Source organism: Erythranthe guttata, chromosome 12 (assembly GCF_056151865.1).
Source record: "Erythranthe guttata isolate IM_541 chromosome 12, IM_541, whole genome shotgun sequence".
Taxonomy (NCBI): Eukaryota; Viridiplantae; Streptophyta; class Magnoliopsida; order Lamiales; family Phrymaceae; genus Erythranthe; species Erythranthe guttata.
Genome location: NC_142544.1, coordinates 13,900,775 through 13,917,953, shown reverse-complemented (window position 1 = coordinate 13,917,953; position 17,179 = coordinate 13,900,775). Strand labels below are relative to the sequence as shown.

Genomic DNA, 17,179 nt, shown 5'->3' with positions numbered 1-17,179 from the left:
CTGGAATGGAGATAATTTTCTCTCAAGTGAATCAGGTCAAAATAATCCTGGTGTTGAAGGTGTTGCTCCTCATGTTGACAACACTTCTAACCTTCTTGTGTCTGTTCCTAGAGATCTTCTATTGCAGCAGCTTACTCATTCTCTAGCTCAGATTACCTATCATCAGTCCATGGTGGAGCTGATTAAGAAGGCTCTTTCTGATCAAAAAGGGGGAGAAAAAGATCATGAAGCTGAAGCAGGAACATCTCACCCTATGGATGCTAGAGGCAGAGAGCAAGCAATCAATGAAGAGGAAGCAAAGAAAGAGGGTGAAGCTCAAGAAGAAAGCAGTTGATCTAGTGATGGAGGAGCAGCAGCTGCTGATACTGAGGAGACCTTGGAGACTCTGGATATTTTACTTTAGATTGTTGTCATAAACAATATTCTGTTTTTGTTTTGTGTTTTGTTTATTTTCCCTCTGAACTTTTGTTTAGGACTGCACTTTGGTTATTTCTTTTGTTGGACTATCTTGCTGAATTTGGTTTTAATTTATTTTTTCTATGTTTTTCAAATGGTATCAAATTCAGGGGGAGTTCAAGCAATATCTCAGGGGGAGTCTTTGACTACGATTTAGTTTTGATCAGAAAGTTAAAAAGGGGGAGTTTGAAACACGTGAATTAATTTCACAATGTGTTTTTAACTTTTCTTAAACTCTAAACTAAATCTTAGTTAGTGGGCTAAGTGGGGTTAAGTAGTGCTTAGTGGATTTAATTATGGAATTTATCTTAACTTCCAAACTAACCCACTAACCCATTATCTTGAGTGCTCTTGTGGTTGGTTTTCTTGCAGATCATGGGCTGAGAAGTGGAAGCTTGGCAAGTCTATAAATACCCAACTCAAGACTCAAGATTTGTACAGATTTTGAGGAAACAAAAAATAGAGCTGAAGTTTTAATCTCGAGAATTTTAGTGTGTTTTCTAGGATCTGTTGTACGTACTCTTTATGAGTACATTCTTTGAAATCTAGAATTTTTAATATTTTTCTTTTAGTATCTAGATTTGGTTGTAAGAGTGATCTTGAAAAAGATTCATTTATAAGGAAGAAGTTTTCGCACTCTTCTGTTTGTATTCTTAGAATACTGTTTTTAATATATTTTTCCGTCCTGTAAAGGGCAAGTTCACAAGTCTTTACTTGTGAACATTTTTAATTCTGAGCATTGTCTTTTAATCTTTATATTTCCGCTGCATGTTGTCTCAAGTGTCATAACATTTTAGATAACATCTCTGTATAATACGAATTCGGGACCATAAATTCTTTCATATTTTATAAGGTAAATGTTTCATCTTTAATACTCCGTAGACAATCTTTGCTCCTTGAAAGGGATTTTGTTTAAGTGTATCAACCAATAAGCTTGTTTATTGTTCTCTAATTGACTATTTGATCAGAATTTCATTATGCTATGTTCTTTATTTATATGTACTACTAACGACTCATCCTACTCGGTCCATTTTTTGAAGTCTTTGCTGAAGAACACTGTCGTTTATTCCCTTAAGTGATTATGCAATAGATTTCTCTATGTATGTCCTAGTTATGTTCGTATGATGCAGTAAATTACTTTTATTTTGAACTTTTCAGTACAAGTAATTTTCTTTTGGTGATTTGTTTCATGATAATTAAGTTAGACTTGGTTTAATTTTAATCTCCTCTTTTTTGTGTTAGATATTCAGAAGCAGTTCAGATTATTCATAGAGTGATGCAGATGTGGGACTATTGCTCGGCACGGACCATATGCTACCCCGATACGCGATGAAATTGCCAAATTTGAAAGATAGTCAAAATTCAACTGTTGAGTGTTCAAGGTATGTGATGTATAGAAAGGTAGAATATGATTTCACGGTCTTCGGATGTTGGAAGCAAAAGAGTTGGGCGAAAAAGATGGCAGCGACTGAAAAAAAATGGAACATAAATGATTGTAGAACACAAAAGAGAACAATGTTTTGTAATAAGATATTAATTATGGCTTGTCATTCGTAGTACAATTTTAGCGCGCTGTTTTAGCTGCAGATGTAGAAATATTGTAAAAGAAATGATATTTTGTTTCATAATCATTTACACTTTGTGGTATTTTGTTGTTTTTGTGTTACATTTTTTTTTTGTTTGAATGAAATTTTAAAGATATTTGGAATACAATGTCTAAAATATATTATACGAAAAAAATATTAATATAATTGTCATTTTAATATTAATTGTGGAATTGTGACGAAAACTTCTGACGTGTTTGTGACAGCTTGATTGATATTGTGACTAAAAATTTGTGACGAATGTATGTGACAGATTCTTTGTGACAGCATATATGACGGATGAATGATGACAGATTAATGACGAGGATAAATTGTTTGTGACAGAGTCCGTCACAAAATATGAGAGCGTTGACCAGCATATTTGTGACACGATAATTTTTCGTTGTGACTGAATTTTTCGTCACATTATCGTGACAGATTGAAATTATCTGTCACCAAATAATTTAGTGACGAGGCCTTTCCTTACGGAACCATTCAGTCACACGTCCGCCACAAAACACCATTTGTGACAGATTTTCATCAATTTACTGTCAAAATTGGTTGTCACAAAAGCCCATTTTTTTGGTAGTGGTTGTGGACCCTATCGTTGATCAAAATTAAATGTGGAATTGAAGGCATCAATAGTGGTTGATTTGAAGGCTAATGTGTTTGAGGTGAAGGTTATAGGCAGACTGGATATTTTTGTATACCGATTTGAGGAAGCGGATGACGAACATCCTACCTTGATATTGTACCGATTGCTTACCAACAAAGAAGGGTGCCAACTAAGGTGGATGTGGACACTCCCATATTGCAACCCTGTCCATGCATTGGTTGAAAGAGATGTAATACAGAAAATTGATGGATGTGCAATCTACAAGGCTGTGGATTGGACATAACAGTTTTAAGAAGCAAAGTCTTGCTGAAGACTTAAAACTTAGCGCTTCTCGGGAGGCAACCCGAGCATTTATCGATTTTCGTATTTTTCTTTGCTTTTATTTTTCTTAGGATTTTAGCATGCGCAAACTAATAATTTAATCTTGTTTTAATTTTCAGGTCGAAAATCAAATACTAAGGGATCAGACATTAAAGGTGGAGCAAACGAACATCAAAGAGTGCATCCCAGAGAAGGACCTTTCGACTAATCAGGTGTATTCTATCCTTAAACTTCGTACTAATTACATTGAGGGCAATGTAAATTTTAAGTTTGGGCGTGGAAAATTACTTGTTTTTATGTGAAAATTTCTTAGTTTGCATGCCTTAGGATTTTTTGTTTTAGTTTATTTATTGCTTTGGAAAAAAAAAACAAAAAAAAAAATTGTGGTTAAGATAAATGCTTCGATGAATCATAATGATGAGAGATGGTTAGTGTTTACTAATGAAATTGCTTGCGGTATCTTGATTGTGATCGAATTTTGGTGAGATTTTGATTCAAAGTGTCGTAGGAAGGAGTCATTGTTAGGAATCACGAATTATGCCTTGCTTTGGTTGAAAGTTTTGTGATTTAAGACGTGGAATTAATTTATGCTAAATCATATGCTATTCGGTTTTAGAACTTGTCTTAGGAATTTACAAAGTGAAATATTAAATTCTTGAGCAATTTGGGAAGTGATTTGGGCCATCTTTGAACCGTTTGAGCCTTTCAAGCCTACCTTTAACATATTTATCACTAGAACCTTGATTGTGCCTTGGAGAAACGGTGTTCTTTCTTTTAGCCATATTAAAGTGGGTATATTAGATGGAGGATTTCTTGAAAAAATATCCCTTGGGGTTCGGTTGGAAAATTTGTTACGTTTTCTTCTTCTCGAAAAAAAAAGAAAAAAAAAAGAAGGTGAAGAGAACTAGAAGGGAAAAAAAGGACATGCGAAATTATTCAAATAAAAACTCGAACCATGCCTCAAGAGCAAAAGTGGAGACTTTTGAACTCTAGAGAATCGAGTAGGGTAATAAGCCCTCAGAGGTGAAAAAACATAATTCCAAAAAACCAAATCTTCAAATCTCAGCAAAAATACCTCGATTCAAGAAAAGAAGATAAGAATCTTGCTTAGTGCAACTCTTTTTTCAATAATGAGAAAATCGAAAGGAGAAGAGTAGCCACTTATACCCATATTTTCTACCTTGCACCAAAGAGCCCAACAATTGAAAGCCAAAAAGTCCCAATGATCCCAATAGTTCATTATTCGATATTAGCGGAGTAAAAAAATCCGGTGAGTCTTTGGAGTCAAATATTATTACGTAAGTAGAAATTTTCTCTATTTTTAGATTACAAATATTAGATGCTTGAAGCGATAACATGATTTTTGGTTCTTGGCAATGGTAAGCAATTAACTTTCTTTGAATTTTAAGCTTGTAAATTTTCGAGAAGTGTCATAACAATTGCAAGTTCTGAAAACGTGAAGACCATATAATTTATATAATGAGATGCATTTATTGATTTCGTGGCTTTGCAAGTTGCTAGATATTGCTTGAGGACAAGCAAAAGTTCAAGTATGGGGGTGTGTTGAGTGTAGATTCGACACACAATACGTTTATTTTACATGGATCTTTTGTTTAGATTTAATTATATTTGTGCTTTAATTGATTGATTTTGTCTTTTATAGGTGAAAAACGAGAATTAGGTGTCCATGAAGAAAAAAGATCAAAAAGAAAGGAAAAAGTTGCAAATAAGGAAATAAATCAAATTGGAATAAGTAATCTCGCCACATCTTTGGCAATGTCCACCATTTCAAGCATATCTCTCTCATACGAACTCCAAATCAGCTGATTTCGGCGGCATTGGAAAGCTGATTTCAAGGGCTACAATTCGTGTTTACACAACATTCCAAAATTCGGACTCCAACATGGCACAAATCGACGAACAAATCTTGATGGGGGAAAGTGGCGGAAATTGATTCCTATTAGGTTTCCAGTTCTTCCTTATCAAGAAAAGCCTATAAAAACAACAAGTCATTAAACCATAAGCAAGAAATTTTACGCCACAAAACGTGAAGAACGAAGATCAACGAAGACTCAAGCATAGTTTTTCTTATTTATTTTATTTATTCTATTTGTCTTATCATAAGAATTACGAGTAGCTAAGTTTTTAACCTAGGATCTTATTAGAACCCTATGTGGTGATTCAAACTTATTTTTCTAATATTATGCAAGTTTAATTCCATGAGTAGTTCTTGTATCTGATCTTATTTAGTGCATGAACGTAGCTAATTTATGTCGCTGTGTGTTATTGTTAGAATTGATTGACAGATCGTTTTAATAATTAGAACAAGGATAGAAGAGCCTTCGAGTAGTTTTCACCGGATGAATGTGTCAATTGCATGTATTATCGTAGACATATAGATAATACCTTAGGTAGCCGTTTACGAGACTTGTTATTTAATGCTTCATTCATAATTGATTTGCATAAACATATAGTGAATTGGTCATAAATAATAGACTAATAATACACGCGACAGCGGGTTATGAGTAATTGAGTGTCTCGGGATAATAATCGGGAATCGTAACTTGCATGATTGAGATTAATTGGGTATTAAATTATCGCATAGGGGGAAGATAAAATCATTGATCCGTTTTTATTGATATATTCTCGTGTTTATTTGCTTTTATAATTAGTTTAATTTATTTAGTTGATTAATATTGACAACCTTGCGTAGGCTGGATAAAAATCATAATTGTTAGAATTTGGTACTTAGGATTAGGTAATTTGAGTATTCCCTGTGGGATCGACATCCGACTCTCGCGAGTGCACTCTTACTACTTGTTTACGATACGTGCCCTTGCGTGTTAGGTATCTAGCCCAACAATAGGTCAACACATTAACACTAATTTATGTTTTCACCTATTAACACAATAAGCTAAATGGGTTTGAAGGGTATTCAATTCTTTTTATTATACAAAAGAGAAGGCCAAAACATCAAACAAAACAATGAAAGAGGTGCAATTATTTTATGTCAAATAACAAGTGAAACGAATTTCAAATTCATCATAGCTTCCTCTGCCCTAATGCATTAAGATTCAAATTCCTAGGAGCTCTTGACCTAATTTCACTATCAATGATGACTTGTTTCTTATTACTCTACAATTATTTGCTAAAGAGTGTGAGATTACTCAAATATTTTCTCATAGCATCTATATCTTGCTCAACAACCTTTAATTTTTTTTCTTTCACGTTTTAATTTTTCTATTTTAATTTTTATGTGTAAGTCTCACAAATAAATGTGCACATACTTCTCTTTTGTTCTGAATATTGAAGTATTTTTTATGTTGCTTTTGCATAAGAACTTGGCTCTTTCTAACGTTGCTCATCATTTGTATGCTGTCTTTTGAGGATGTACACTAAAACACAAGGATAAAAATTAAAATTATATTTTGTTGACATATATAGTGAAATGCCATGGAAGACCAAACCAAATCTCATTTCCTATAAATGATGAAATGGTGAGATATTCTTATTTTTTTTATTTAATCTAAAATTTGATGAAATCCGTGGGGTCTGTGATAAGTGTTCATTTTGCACGATTTTTATTTATCGAATCTTCGAGTTTTGGTCTTCGTTCGTCCGAGTTTCGGCTTTATTTGTACATATTATGCGTTTTTTTTTTTTTTTAGAGGTTTTGTTAGCTATTTTTGCCGAGTCGAAGCCATTTGAAAGGAAAATCGATTTTTCAAGCCAAATTAAGTGGCCAAAAAGACCCAGATATCGATAAAGGATATGCGTATCGCGATCTGGGGTTGTCACAGTAGGCTTCATGATCCAGACCCAGATGGCGATCCAGCAATCCCGTATCGCAATCTAGGGGTTGTCACAGTTGGCTTTTCTCTCAAGAACCAGATCGCGATCCAACAATCCCGTATCGCAATTTGGGGGTTGTCACAGTAGGCTTTTCGCTCAAGATCCAGAGCGCGATCCAACACTCCGTATCGCGATCTGGGGGGTCTCGCAGTTTTGCTTTAGACCCAGATCGCGATACATTACTCCGTATCGCGATCTGGCATGGCGGTGGGCAGTTCCCAGAGGCCGCCAGATCGCGATCCAGCAACTCCGTATCGCGATGTGGCCACAATTTTCGAGAAAAGATATTTTTAATGCAAAACTTCTTGAGGAAGCTTTGCATTAACTAAAAATAGGAAGGCCCTTTCATTCTTCATTCTTCTATGACTTTTTACGGTTTTCAACAGTTATTTGCGGAAATCTTCAACATGGGGTTTCGACTTGGGTTTTTCTTACGCAATTTGTTTACGTTTTGTTCTTCATTTCTTGTGTACATTCTTTTGACACTATGTTTGTCATGAATTAAGAACATTTTCTTCTAGGGTAATGAAACCTTGTATATATTGATTTCGATCTCCATCTCTATTATCTATTTGTCGTATTTTGATTTCGTTTATGTTTTCTTGTATTAAATGCTTCTGATTGATTGATCATCTCTTGGATTGATATTAAATAGAAATGAACACGAGAGAGGATTTCTTGTTCGAAGTTAGGAAAACATAGCTCGGGTTGTGGAAACGGAGACATGCACATCAGGTAGCTCTTAAGGACTTGACCCAAATGCTCTTAATATCAGGTTCTGAACGGAACGTCGGACCTGTGGGTAGACTCTAACTACACTGAAGACGGGGGTTTGAGTATTTTAGCGTCTGGGTTAACGAATAGGAACTTGACTTTAGATAACGGATTTGTAGATCTTTGTTGATTATACATTGGTGGATTTTGCCCTAGAAGTCCCTTTTAAATCGAAACCCTCCCGTTTAGATTTGTCGCTATTCTATTTACGTATATTCTATATATTTGCATGTTCTCAACCTTGTTTGTTATTAATCTAGGGTTTATCACCATTCCAACCATTTACGATCGGCTAGATAATATAACGATTATATTATTAATTTACCCAGCATGTGAATCTACAGGTCCCTGTGGATCGATATCTGGAACCACTGTTCAACAAAATGCGACATTGTATACTAACGGTAATTTATACGTGAGGAAAATGCATATTAGTAATCTCAACATATAATTATTTAAACTCCTTACAAATTACAATTGGTTCTTTCGAGTTTCATTTTCTAACAATTGAACCATTCACTCTCTATGATACTCATAGCTAAAAATACACTTTCAACAATAATAATACCAAATTCAAAGGATAAAAAAAAAATTCGAATTAACATAGAATTAGGAGAAAAATAAAATGAATTTACTAAAGAACATCCACATTCCTTTAATTTATTACATCAGGTGTACATAACAAAAATTCAATAATTGATGTCGCAGCCTAATTCACTTCTAATTTCAACCAATTATTTTTCCATCTCATCAGCACTATCACCTACTATGTGCTTCAGCTTTTTTTTATTATTTTTTTATTTTTTTATTTTTATGTTGTTTTTTATCTCTTTTCTTTTTCTCTATCAGATATATTAATAAACTATAATGAAGTATAGTCAATTAAGAAACTGACTACTAAAAAAAAAACACAACTGCATAAAAACGAAAATCAACATATCTTTTACAAAACAAATGATATAGATAAATTGTAATTAATTTATATAAATCGGAATCACAGCACAAAAATCAAAAAATGAATTAAGAAATGAAATCGAGTAACCTTAAATGACTACCAAAACAGTCGAATAATACTTTAATCGACTACCAGAGCATAGTCGATTAACTTAATTGACTACCAAAACACGTAGTCGATTAAGGGTACAGCCTGCGCGAATTTCTCTACCTGTGCAGACTCCGCCTCATCCACCAAAAACCCTAGATCTGCCTCCCCATCGTCACTTCACCGCCGCCACGCCACACCATCACCACCCCCACTTCGATATCCTGACGGTTTTTTATTACAAATAAATTAAATCACAACCCGCACCACGAACCAAAGTAGAACCACCACTCATCAAAATTCGATTCCGGCAACAAATCGACGAAAAAGTCATATTCCTCGTACTTGTTCCGGCAACACGCAACGAAAAAAGCCATCTCCAAGAAAAGCAGAAGGAGAAGAGCGTCGTTCTAGAGGCGCCGACGACTGATCTTGTTCTTCGCCTCCGGATCGATAGAGAGAGAAACAAAAAGAGATTTTGATGGGAATTCGAAAAGAGAAAAAAATAGCAAAGTAAAAGAGAGAGGAGAAGCGTGAAAAGAAAAAAAGATCAGAAATGATAAATGAGAACCACAACGTATTTTGATCTACATATAATAACATTCGGCACCTGATTGTGTGTTTATTGGGCAGATGGTTGAAAACCACAATGTATATTTCCGCCATAAATATGGGTATTGATGATGAGGTTTCTGAAAGTTCAATATGTTTTATGTTCTTTCTGAAAAGAAAAACAAAAAGGTTTCATATGGCTTAACTCGATCTTGCACCATTGTATGAAATGTATTGCTATCTGAATTTGCACCTGTTAGAATTTATTTCGTGCAGATATAAATTATTTGTGCCAGATTCAGTTTTTCGTTACTGTTGCGTGAAGTGTTGCAACAGTTCGTGAAGCAGTTCGTAAAAACAGAAATAAACGAGACACAAATTTTAATATGGTTCGGATACAATTGTACCCTACATCCACGGGGACCTGCAAATGAAATTTACTAATTTTTAGTTTTACGAATACAATAATAGGACTTAATCAAAATACAAAGACTCCCTCTTTGTTGACGCCGTTCTTGTATACTACGCTGAATTATAAATCTTCAATTTGCAGCACGTCCCTTGCTCCGCACGGTTGAACTCCCTTCAACGCTGAATCCCTCAGTCGGCGGATCGATCTCCTCCCGAGATCTGTTTAAGCCCCTCTCCCGAAGAACCGATCTTCTTTTTATGTAGACGAAGCAAACTTGTGATACTCGTTGAATCTTGGTGTCTTCACCACAAAGCCTTGAAGCCGATATATTTTCTATGAAAATCACGTATCACGATGGAGCAATAAAAACGAGAGGAAAAAATATATTTTCTCTGAATTCTTCTCTCGATTAAGATCAAAAGGTCTGGAGCAGCAACGTAAGAGCAGAAAATAATTTTTCTCTCAAAAATAAAAGGGACGGCCTCCAAAGACGTTGATGCTCCTCCTTTTATACTTCCTTTTGAATAGTAGAGCCCTGTGCAAATGTATAGCCCATTAGGTTATTTTTATTCTCACGTAAGGAAGAAGAGTTGTGAAACAAAGGAAAGTCTTTTGTCAAGAAAGTTCCTTGTTAATCAAAACACTTAGGCAATTTAATAAATTAATGACAAAATAAGAGTTTAAACGAACTAAGGAAACTTCCCTAGTTTTTATACACGGTTTTCACACACGTGCTGAAAAACCGAAATTAGAATCCTCTCGGATTCTAACAATCTCCCCCTTTGTCATCTATTTATTATAATCAAGTCCTCCCCCTTAGTCAAATACCTGAAAATAAAACAATTAGATGATAGACGGAAACAATAAAACTAAGGATCATCCTCAGCATTAAAGGCACAGCCAACAACGAGAGTGGCATCAACTGCTGCAATAGAAAGTGCCACAGTTTCAACAACTGTTCCCACAGTAGTGGCTTCGGCAGGTGGTTCACAACGGAGTCAGCTCCCTCTGCATGTGTATCTCCCCCTGTGAATGATCCTTAGGCAGCTCTTCTTGTAAATGCATTCATACTCCCCCTTTGCTTACTTTGGCTTGGTAGATTTGGGAGGCGGTGGATGACAATGTGGTAAATTTCCCACGTGATAAGAGACTCAGCAAATAACATCGGCATTATAGCTCCTCCTTTTATATTCTTGTGAAGACCTAAACCAATTAATGACAATAAACATCTCCATAGAATTTCACTTGGTGTTATGGACTTAGAATCCCACGAGATTCTAACACTCTCCGCCTTTGGCATTGATTGGTCAGAATATTTACTCCCCCTAACTATATGATACATGCATGAACAAGGGTTTGAAAATTCAGAATAACATCTGCACATATAAACTGTTGCAACAGTTTATCAAACAGTTCACCAGATAGTGTAAACCGTAAATAAACCATAGTTCCAAAATAAAAGCAGATAATTCGTTCAGATAAGCACGAGATAAAAGGATATGCCGTAGCAGAAACAACTTCTCTTCACAATGCTTATTATTTGTCCTATATTTCTGCCCAGCAACTGTCTCATGCACTGTTTCAACAGTTGTCTGAACTCCCCCTGCATTCCTGCACTGTTCCAGCAACTGTCTGATGCACTGTCGCAACAGTTGTCGGAACTCCCCCTGTGTTCATGCCATCGTTACTGTTCTTTTCTCTTGTTCTTTTCTCCCCCTTTCTGGGCAATCACCATGCAGAGATAACTCAACATGGACTAATGATCTTGATGATTCAAGCAAGCTGTTCAAACACTTAACAAAAAGATCAAAACGAAGAGAGAATCTTGGAAGTAAGTGAGAAGAATCACTATACATAACGTGCACAGAAAATCACAAACTCACAAACTCAATCCCACACGATAATTGCAATGCGAAAATCAAAGGATAGTGATATCAAATCCAACATTAAATAGCAAAGACTACAGACTTTGCCAAACTTCATAAGAAACGTGGAAATGTGAGGAGTAAGCCCAATCGATCCGGTTGCAACAAAAAAAATCAAATTTAACCGGCACATAAACAAAAATCCCGTCTCTCTCCTTTTTTTTTTTTTTTTTTTTTTTAAATAATGCCTAATGCAGTACAAAAAGTAAACATGAGAAATAGACATGAGTGAAGAGACATATGTGAATAGGATACTGCATGGACAAACAAAAACATATGGGATTTATCTTCACATTCACGATAAGCGCAATCCCCAAAAATCCGACCGTCAATGCAACCAATAAACTTAATAATCCCAAGTCAAACACAAAGATGCTCTTATTAGGTAGCGTACACACACGTCTAATGGTAGCTTTTTCCCATGAAAAATAGAGCAATTAAAAGGAATGAGATTATGGTGGTCGTGCAATGTGTAGTCCCCTGGGCTTTCTAATTGAGCTTTATAGTAAGTGTTCGGTCAAGTGGTTTACTGGCTCGACTCAACTAGGCTTCGAACTATTCACTGACCATATATATATAATTTATATTGGCCGTACAATGTGTAGTCCCCTGGGCTTTCTAATTGAGCCTTGTAGCGAGCTTTCGGCCACGTGATTTACTGGCTCGACTCAAAAAGGCTTCGAACTATTCACTGACCAAATGGTTGTAGATATATATATTAGTAACAGTAGTTCAAGAGTAGCTTTCACTCATTAAAAGAGGCAGCTTTTCCCTATAAAAACATCCAACCATGACAAGACTATTCAGAGACATAAATAAGTTGGAGCCTTTTAAGTAATCATTTTGGGAATTGGTGAAGTTTTACCCCCACAAAATTTAGAAATGCACGAAGTATCAAATTCACATTTGTCTCAATCATATGCAGTATGCTTAATGCAGGTCCTATATGAGATGCAAAAACATATGAAGTGTCCTACCACTAAAAATTGCAAGTCTGGACACACAGACTGTTGCAACAGTTCATGCAACTGCATCAGATTAAACAACATAAATTCCCAGCGATTTTCGCAAGGAATCAAATTTTTGTGCATCAAGGGTTTTTGCAAAAGCATCAGTTAATTCATTCTCCGTTGCAGCATAATCAATTGAGACAACCCCCTTTTCAACCAAGCCCCTTATGAAACAATGACAAATATCAGTAAGCTTAGTTCTCGAATGTTGAATTGGATTCATAAACTTATTTTTCGCATACAGATTAACATAATTCAGATTACCAAGTTTTTTATTCCCCAAACTAGCTTTGTCACCAGAACTGTTGGAACAGTTAGTACTATCATCACATGATTTTAAAGAAGTAATGGCAGATAAACAGTTAAGATCAGATTTCTTTACCCAGATTTTTTGTTGAGATTTATTCACTAAATCAACCTTTATCTTGGGTTTTTGAGACGACACAAAAGTGTGATCAATTTTAGCGGAAAGTGGTGAGCGGGCCATTATTCTTTTAACCATTTTCAAGTACTTAAAACACCTGGGTCGTATATGACCAGGAACATGACAAAAATGACAGGTAGGGACAAAACGTTTTCTTTGAGATGATTGTGTTGATGCAACTGCCGCAACAGTTTGTGAAACAGTGGATTGTTTAACAAAATTGATTTTTCTTTTTGAATCTTCTTTCTGTTTCAATGCATCATTAGATAGCTGATTACCCCCTATACCTATACGACAGTAGTTCGGCTGATTTTTGTTCAAGATTTCATTCAAGGTTACTCTACCAGTATTAAACTTAGAAATAACATCTTGGGTTTGAGCAAATTTAGCCTTCAAGCTATCTATTTCTCTACTAGAAGAAATAACATTTTTTTCAAGAGTAGAAATTCTTACCTTCAACACTTTATTTTCCTCTATGAGAACATGCTTATCCTTTTCAAGGCGCTTATTTACCTCAGATACTTCAAGCCACTTCCGGTACATTTTTTCATATACATCTTTCACCTCTTCGAGGGTTGGCTCTTCATCATCACTACTGCTCTCAGATTCACCTGCAAAATTAAATGGTGAAGTCAGACTATTGTCCTTATTTAAAGATAATTCATCATACCTGATATCTGTCGGACAGACTGTTGCAACAGTTCCCTCGGTTCTGCTCATCGAAGTAGTACCACTGAATGCCATAAAGTTAGTGGTTTGATCTTCTTTATTGTTCTCATCCTCATCACTGTCCTCTTTATCACTCCAAACAGTGGTGAGTGACATCTTGTTTTTCTTCAAAGTGTTCGCACACTCGGCCTCAATATGTCCAAAACCCCCACACTCTCGACATTGCAATCTCCTAGACTTTGCATCACCAGAATAACCATTATTAGAAAACTTTTTAAATTTGTTAGGGTTAACAGACTTACCTGATTGAGAGGAATTTCCTCTATTCTCAAATTTTTTACGCAGGCTTTCGAGGTTATTTGACATAATTGCTAAGGATTCTTCAACATCAATGTCACACTCATGAAATGTTTGGCCTTGAGAGATGCCATGGGAAGCTTCAGCCTGGAATGCCACATTCTTCACCTTTTTCTTTTCTCGAATATTTGCTCTAAAATTCATTTCTTGGGTTTGCAGTTTACCCATGAGTTCATCTAGCTTTAGCGTATTGATATCTCTCACTTCTTCGATTGCTGCAACTCTATAAGCGAATCTTTCTGGTAATGAACGTAGTGCCTTTCTTACCAACTTTGTTTCCGAGTATTGTTCACCTAGTGCATACGATTCATTTGAAATATCACACAGCTTAGCGTGGAAATCAGCAATCGTCTCGTCCTCCTCCATATGAAGACTCTCAAATCTTGTGGCTAGCATCTGCAGCTTAGATGTTTTAACAGTTGATGTGCCTTCATACGTCACTTGTAGGATCTCCCATGCCCTTTTTGCTGATTCACACGATGCTATCAGTTTGAACTGATTGTCACCAACGCCACTGAAAATTGAGTTTATCGCCCTTGAGTTGTAATTGGCAAGTAATATCTCTTCATTAGTCCATGCTTCTTCTGGTTTTACCGTTTGCATACCATCTGTTCCTTTAGCCATGGGCGGGGTCCAACCAGTCACGATAGCACGCCAAGCTCGTTCATCAACGGACTTGATGAACATCTTCATCTTCGATTTCCAGTAAGAGTAATTTGATCCATCCAAGAGAGGTGGTCGTACTGTAGACGCTCCTTCACGATGAAGCATATCTGCACAAAACAAATAAAGAATTAAATCCCAAAATCTCACTAAGTGTATCTAGTGACAGGCTCTTGATGCCAATTGTTAGAATTTATTTCGTGCAGATATAAATTATTTGTGCCAGATTCAGTTTTTCGTTACTGTTGCGTGAAGTGTTGCAACAGTTCGTGAAGCAGTTCGTAAAAACAGAAATAAACGAGACACAAATTTTAATGTGGTTCGGATACAATTGTACCCTACATCCACGGGGACCTGCAAATGAAATTTACTAATTTTTAGTTTTACGAATACAATAATAGGACTTAATCAAAATACAAAGACTCCCTCTTTGTTGACGCCGTTCTTGTATACTACGCTGAATTATAAATCTTCAATTTGCAGCACGTCCCTTGCTCCGCACGGTTGAACTCCCTTCAACGCTGAATCCCTCAGTCGGCGGATCGATCTCCTCCCGAGATCTGTTTAAGCCCCTCTCCCGAAGAACCGATCTTCTTTTTATGTAGACGAAGCAAACTTGTGATACTCGTTGAATCTTGGTGTCTTCACCACAAAGCCTTGAAGCCGATATATTTTCTATGAAAATCACGTATCACGATGGAGCAATAAAAACGAGAGGAAAAAATATATTTTCTCTGAATTCTTCTCTCGATTAAGATCAAAAGGTCTGGAGCAGCAACGTAAGAGCAGAAAATAATTTTTCTCTCAAAAATAAAAGGGACGGCCTCCAAAGACGTTGATGCTCCTCCTTTTATACTTCCTTTTGAATAGTAGAGCCCTGTGCAAATGTATAGCCCATTAGGTTATTTTTATTCTCACGTAAGGAAGAAGAGTTGTGAAACAAAGGAAAGTCTTTTGTCAAGAAAGTTCCTTGTTAATCAAAACACTTAGGCAATTTAATAAATTAATGACAAAATAAGAGTTTAAACGAACTAAGGAAACTTCCCTAGTTTTTATACACGGTTTTCACACACGTGCTGAAAAACCGAAATTAGAATCCTCTCGGATTCTAACAGCACCCATAGAAAAAGACCCGAAATTAGAAAATTAGAAAATTATTAAAAACCATGCACTTGCGTGTGTGGACAATCTCAAACATTATCTCTAGAGTTTAGTCTCGAAGAATTAATTTTACTCAAAAGAGAAAATTGCCCCATGCCAAATAAACCCTAGATATTTTTTTCTTAACATTTCAGAACACACCATTGCACCAGTGTGGCTTAGAAGCATAAACCCCAAAATAATAAACACGTGCTTTATTCACATCACAAGTAGATAAACCCTAGCAAAATGCCAAGGCACCTTATACATTTAACCTTTTATTCACATCACAAGTATACATCAAATAACATTAATGGCACCAACACCCCTTTTATTCATATCACAACTGCATAACATAACCTTAAAAGCACAACACCAACACCACATCACAATAAAATTATCGATCACAAGAGAATCGACAAACTCGTTTACGCGAGAAAGATCATTAAATTAGGCAGCGGCCGAGAGATGGTGAGACTCGATATCTTTAGTCATGCTCACGCACAAGTCCATGAGAGTGTGTGGATCGGAAACATCCTCGTTCAGTTTCTCGTACTCCAAAGTCCAAGTAACGAGGTTGTCTTCCCCAGATGTGTCAACATGAACAACCAGTTTGAATGCCTTGTAAAGCTCCATCAGATCTCCTTCGGTCACTTTGAATGTCACCGACTTCTTTTCCTCGTCTATGGCTTCAATTATATTTTTCGCCACCTTCTTTTTACCCTCTGATATAATGATTTAAAGATTGTGTTATTTCGATTTAATTATACTAGTAATTGTACCCGTGCGATGCACGGGACAACAAATTGCATTGTTTTGATGTTGTGAGAATATAAACAAACGTTTGATGTATCGTATGATCAAAATTCTATTATACTGGAACATCATTAAGTATACTACACACAAAAAAAAGGAAATAACTTTACTGTTGAATAATTTTCCAAATGAATTGAATCAGCTAATACTAGTAGATTGAAAATTTGAACCAGGAAAAAAATCATCAACTATGTCTTTCATGTTGAGCTTAAAAGTAATTAGATTTAATAACTTAGTTAACATAATCAAAACTAAACTATCGACAACATAAAAGGCCATCCATACATCTTGCATCGGAACTAAGCCCTTCTCCACTGCCTCATTTTCAGGCTGTTTTGCCACTGGAATTAACAATTGGAAAATTAAGAAACAAAAATAAATATTAACAATAAATTAAATATCGCATACAAACAATAAGTCTTGAAGGTCGACTTCTAATAGCTTGTGGCTCCGCCCATTTTTGGTTAATTCTCTCAAATCATCCATTTCAATAACATGTCCAATAACATATAAAATGAAATAATTGTTATACATAAAATTTGAAAACTTTGGTATAAATTAATGAAA

General features: G+C 35.7%; 1 long non-coding RNA gene across 1 annotated transcript in view; it reads right to left on the bottom strand.

Annotated features, from left to right (window-relative positions):
* LOC148766533 (uncharacterized) overlaps positions 1-16,251 on the bottom strand; it is a 53,311-nt gene extending 37,060 nt beyond the window's left edge. The window contains exon 1 of the long non-coding RNA XR_016034636.1: positions 16,072-16,251. This is a non-coding gene — a long non-coding RNA (uncharacterized LOC148766533). The remainder of the gene's footprint in view (positions 1-16,071) is intronic.
* Positions 16,252-17,179: the final 928 nt, after the last annotated feature.